The following is a 6,498-nucleotide window of genomic DNA, read 5'->3' as shown; positions in this document are numbered from 1 at the left end:
ATGAGGTAGTAGGATTTTCTGATCACTTCAACTCTATAGACCAACGTATTAAGTTTACATCACAGCAGGAAAAAATGGTATTTGACCATTCTATGACGCCTGCATAAGTCTGAATGACGATGATTCTACCAAAGTCAAAGCTTACAGAAAACCTACTCACAATGACCAATATATTGAACTTTAATTCAAATAACCATCTGCAACATAAAGGTCAGTGGTAAGAAGCCTTTTACATCGGGCTAATATGCTGATGAGGACGACAGGACAGACTTAAGGAAGCCGAGCATGTTAGTAAAACCGCACTTCGTTCCAATGGCTACCCTGAATGGATATTTAAAAATTTCTGAAAGCAGACAAGGACAACAAGGACATAACGAAAAGTGAAAAAAGTGTTAACATAGGCATTCCGTCCATTCAGGGAACATCGGAGGGCTTCACAGAGTTTAAAAGACAAACATAATCATAGAACACCTTAAGACAAAATCTTACATACGTCAGAGACAAGCCAGACACACTGAAAAAGTGCATGGTTATTACAATGATGACTATGAGGGCGAAGCAGTAAAACCTGTATACATACGGATGGACACCTCTCCAGATCATTATCAGCCATCCACGAACACTATTATAACACTGGACACAACATCAAACCCGACATAGTCAAAGGAATGGATTCGGGGGAGCACTTCATTAAACGCAACGTGAAAGAAGCTGTCGAATTTAAACAACGGCGGCCATCTCTGAACAGGACGAGGGGTTCGAGCTCCCACGAGTGTACCACCAGCTCCTATTGTGACATGACCACTTTTACGAGATTTGTCAAGGTTGTTCATAGAAATTTCAACAAGAAAGTCCTGATATATACTTGTCAACTTATCCCAGTTGTATCAATAGTCCTTAGCACTGTCCATACAGCATATAAAAGCATTAACTGAATTAATAACAGTTCTTTAGCTGATATTCCAATAGAATAGATATCACCAAGTTAAGGAACAAAACCTGGGTCTGAAAATCATATCCTCAAACAAATAGCGATTGGTTACAAGCAGAATCTGATAGAATGACTACGCGACAAATATTTGAGAAAGATAGTCTATTTTTGTTTTGTTTTTTGTTTGTTTGTTTAGACAGTAATTTTGGTGGTCGACAGGAAGAACTCATGTCATCTGTCATCTGAATATACCCGCCAACCCCCCTCCGCAAACACTCTTGTACTGTGCGTTCTATTAACACCCGGTGGTCTTTTGTTATAGTCTCCGTAGTCTTTAGTCTTAATGGTAAATAAAGCAACATTCAATTGATCTTTTTTCTTCCGCATTTAATTTCGCTTCCAAAATGAAGTCACTGCACGATGTACTATTCTCTAAAGCATTATAACATTTCGTGTCGTATTTTAAATGCTCATAGGTAATGTTTCTTGCCACCATAGTGAATTTTTTCAATATGCTTTATAAAGTTCCAATAAAATGTGGCCATCACACACACGAAGAGTTTCATAAAAATCATGAAAGTTGTGTTCATAAAACGTTTATCACAGTGCGTTTGTGTATACTTTATGAAGGACAAAGCAAAGTACCTATCTAGAGTAGGCCATCAGCTACTTATCTTTCCCGGTGGTCTCGTGATGGCTGTTTATGTTGTGATTGGGTGCCGGTTACAGGTTATCACTCGGAGAAAGGTGAAAACACTCTCGGGTTTATGGCTCGTCATGGTCACGATGCAAAGTCAAGTACATTCTTGTATGTTAGATATCAGGCCGACCTTTTCTCTCCCTTTCTGTAATCGATGAATTGGCATATATCTACGATGACTAAGTATTTCCTCTTGACCAAATTATGTATGCATAGGTGTGATGACGATAGTAATTATATATCATTATATGTGAAATAATTATTAATTAGCGCATGTACAGTTGTATAGCTTGAAAATGATGATACATGTATATTGAATGATGATGATGATGATGATGATGTGATGTGGTTATGATCTTATGTGCGAGTGTAAGTGTATGGGTTATATTATTGTATTTTACTATGCAGAAGAAAACTTGAAAAATAAAATAAATACAAAAAAAAGAAGTATTTCCTCTTCTATATCACCTGCGCCTCCTCAATTGATATTTTCTGACTATTGTACAAAAGACACAAATTGTAAGCGACAACCAAGAAATTTGAAACGTTAATTATGCCGTTCAAAGTTTGATTCTGAACAGCAAATTCCATGTATATCTAAATGTGGTAGACCTAGATGTGGTACATGTGAAAGTATCATAGAATGTTCCAATTTTACGTTCAAAAATGGATTTAAATTTCAAATCAAAGCAAATATGAATTGTATATCTAAAAATGTTATCTATGCTATGATTTGCAAAAATTGTTCAGAATTTTACATTGGCCAGACGGGCAACGAAATTAGAAAACGTATGACAGTACATAGACAGCAAATAAGAACAGACAATCTAAGATTTCTAACGGTTAGTAAACATATGTACCAATGTTGTAAAAGTGAGTTTTATGTTTTACCAATATACCAAATGTCTAGCTCGGATGCTATAGAAAGAGAATCAAAAGAAAATATGTTAACTCATGTACAAAATGTATTTCTGTGTAATTCCAAATCAATGTTACTTTAAAAACAGTTGTTTTCCATTACATGATTTCTAATTGTGTATCTTTTTATTTTGATGTCATCAATTTTGTATTCATGTGTACTTTTGATCATTGTCTTTTATGACGTCATCAATCTATGTTGTTTTGACGTAACTATGGCACACAGTGATGACGTCACAAATAAATCCTTTCATTACACCTGAAGAGCTTGCTCCAAAGCAATGTGAAAGCGCTAGTGTATTTCTGGTTTGTGTTTTTTTTTAATTATTATTACTATGTATATCCATCACAAGGACATTATATACTTTCAATTATATATATATAACAAGCCTTATTGTTCACACTGTTTGAATTACTTCTTTGCCCCACATATATATATATGGGGCAAAGAAGTAATTCAAACAGTGTGAACAATAAGGCTTGTTAAATTGTTATATATATATATATATATACATGTAAAGTGAAAAAATAGTTTGTTTCCATGTGAAAGTAAGAATAAAGATATAATAATAAAAAAACTCGACGACTGACTTTCAAGCGCTTTCGCAGCTCTTGCTGCTCATCAGGAAAGTGTTTATTTTGAAAAGACAACTTAATGACGTCATAAATAATGTGATGTCACAATGGTATACATGTACAATGTTTCAAAACAAGCTAAAATTGTGGCGCCATTTTACACATTTATAACAATTTTTCTATGGCCTGTTGAGGCTTGGTTTTAATATTTTTATAATTTGGTCCTCTTTCTTTTCTAATAAAACCGTGCCAGTCGAATGTAATTGGTATAAAGGTATCACATTAAAATGATCACCGGCACAATCATGAATATGCTTATTAACATGTAAATTTCGCAACGAGTCGGTCTTAGTTTGTTGCCTATGTACAGTCATTCTTGTTCTAAGTTCATTACTAGTTTGACCAATATAAAAATCACCACAATTGGAACAGATAACGGCATATATAACACATTTTGATTTACAATTCATATTAGCTTTTACTGTAAAATTTAAGCCATTTTTGAAATTATACGTATGTAAGGTGTCTTACATTTTGATACCCCGGGACTTAAACCAGAATTATCAAACCTAGAACGTGTTAACATTTGCTTCAAATGTGTAGGTTGCCGTCTACTATGTAAAATAGTGTGGTTATCAAAAATCTTTTTCATACGGCTGCTGCTTTGCTGTAACTCCTCACATTTGTTTTTTATCAATGAATACACATTGAAATTCCGTGGATTAACAGGTGAAACAAAAGGAATCAATCTTGTGTTACATTTTTCTGTGCGTACACGGGATGTAAACGGTCCCTTTTCAATAGCCTTTCTTATACCATGTTCTATCACCTCAACTGGATAGCATTGAGCTTTAAGTAAGATACTGTTTCAAATGACTAAGTCTAATATCTTGTACCTGTTTCTCGCTGATAATTGTTATAATCCTTGAGGCAAGATTAAAAGGAATATTCACCTTGGTATGTTTACTATGATTTGAATTAAAATTAAGATAATTATGTGCATCAGTAGCTTTGCAATACAAATCAGTAGAAAGTCTTCCATAAGTATCTATCTGAATTAAAACATCTAAAAATGGTAACGAAGTATCGCTACACTCCATGGTATAACGAATTGATGGGTGAAGAGTATTCAACATTTGACGAAATTCATCTACGTCCTTACCTGGAGGCCATATTATAAAACAATCATCAAGAAACCTTAAAAAGTTATTCTTGACATATTCAGTAAAAGTTTCTCCAAACGTAGTTTCAATTTTAGAATAAAGAGTTTCCTCTAGATATCCTAAAACTAAAGTAGCATATGTCGGGGCAACTTTAGTACCCATAGCAGTACCTTTGATCTGCTGGAAAAATCCTTTGTCAAAGTAAAAGGCATTACGTTTCAAAACAATCTCCAAAGCTTTAAGTATGAAATCATTACTAAAGCGGGAATCAATCTTTTCCCTTTTCTTATTTAGCCAATATTTAACAGCCTCTATACCAAGTTCATGTGGAATATTAGTGTATAGACTTACCACATCAAAAGAAACCAGTTTACATCTATGTATATATATCCCAAGGTTGTTTTTTTTCTATATTTCCTATATTAAATGTGCTACATTTCAATTTGGTGTCTTCGGTATCATAGATACGATATTCTGACAAAAAGTATTGCATAACCAGAAAAAGTCTTTATGATTCCCAATTATATATATCCCTATAAATGGTAATAGGTGACACAAATATAAGCCATCTACGTTAATATTTGTATGATAAAACAAATAAAGGCCATCTATTTGTGTATGACAAAACAAATATAAGCCATCTACGTTAGTAGTGGTATGATAAAACAAATACAGGCCATCTACGTTAATATTTGTATGATAAAATAAATAAAGGCCATCTACGTTCATATTTGTATGTCAAAACAAATATAAGCCATCTACATGTACGTTAAAATTTGTATGATAAAACAATTATAAGCATTCTATGTTAATATTTATATGATAAAACAAAAATAGGCCATTTACCTTAATATTTATATGATAAAACAAATATCAGCATTCTACGATAGCGTTTGTATGATAAAACAAATATAAGCTATATACGTTAATGTCAGTATGATAAAACAAATATAATCAACATTAATAAGTGATCTTTATGACTAATACTTTAAATTTGAACATTTAGTTTTAAACCGTGAACTATATCACTAGGTCATTAATAACTGATCTTTATAGCTAATACTTTTAATTTGAATATCGAGTTTTCTGTTTAATCAATGGGGATCAACAGCAGAACATGGGCTCTTTTTTAAAATGTTGTTATGGATTCGGAAGATAAGTGTATAGTCCTTGAAGCAGGGATGTGATTCAAAACTTCTATCTGTCCTCCTTTCAGTTTGAGTTTTTTTCATTTTTTTTTGTAACGTTTTAGAATAGATGGTAGTATACAACTTGACCATAGTATAATGAGGAAGCAGACCAGAATAAAAACATGTTGAGTGTTCAACTGCTGCAGCCTTAATTTTCTTCAAAGTGAAAAAACACGGAATCGATTAAGAATTAACTGCAAATAATTACATGGTTTCCCTTGTATGAAAGGTACGGCGGTATGCCAGCTTGGGCAGAGTTATGGTGAAGGATGGTAATGCTGTTCAATGAACTGCCGAGTAGTTCGGTATTATGGCTACGGACTGGCTTAGTCACTGGTCCTTGACGCGTTCCGATATATCAAAATGAAAAATAAACTCCAAGGTCCGAATATTAAATTACTTACTGGTCAATTCTTCATTCTGTGTCCTAGGAACGTGTTGACTCAACCCCTCGTGGCATTAATAATTTGATGAAGTATCCGCGTTAGTTCAAAATGAGGATGGGTTTAGCCAAATCTCGCGACGTTCATAATACAGTCAAGAAAAATTAACTTTTTTTATAGTTCGAGCAAGGTTGGCGTCTTGATAAAGACGATACATGGATATAAGTAGTCCAACCGCTAGGTTTTGTTGAGCATGGTCAGCACTTGGGTGGTTTTGTTGAGCATGGTCAGCACTTGGGTGGTTTTGTTGAGCATGGTCAGCACTTGGGTGGTTTTGTTGAGCATGGTCAGCACTTAGGTGGTTTTGTTGAGCATGATCACCACTTTGGTGGATGACCACTCAGTTGTATTACCAGTGAACCTTACATTTGTTGGCAGCGAAGGTATTCTGTAGGGCCCCTGGACAGCATGGGAAGCAGTGTTCCAGGAGTTGTGAGGTTATGTGGGGATGCCGGACAGCATGGAAGCACAATGTTCCAGGAGTTGTGAGGCTAAGTGGGGATGCCGGACAGCATGGGAAGCAGTGTTCCAGGAGTTGTGAGGTTATGTGGGGATGCCGGACAGCATGGAAGCACAA

The sequence above is a fragment of the Pecten maximus genome, chromosome 1 (genome assembly GCF_902652985.1).
Source record: "Pecten maximus chromosome 1, xPecMax1.1, whole genome shotgun sequence".
NCBI lineage: Eukaryota > Metazoa > Mollusca > Bivalvia > Pectinida > Pectinidae > Pecten > Pecten maximus.
The sequence above is the reverse complement of the archived record's forward strand: the minus strand, read 5'-3'. Positions refer to the sequence as shown.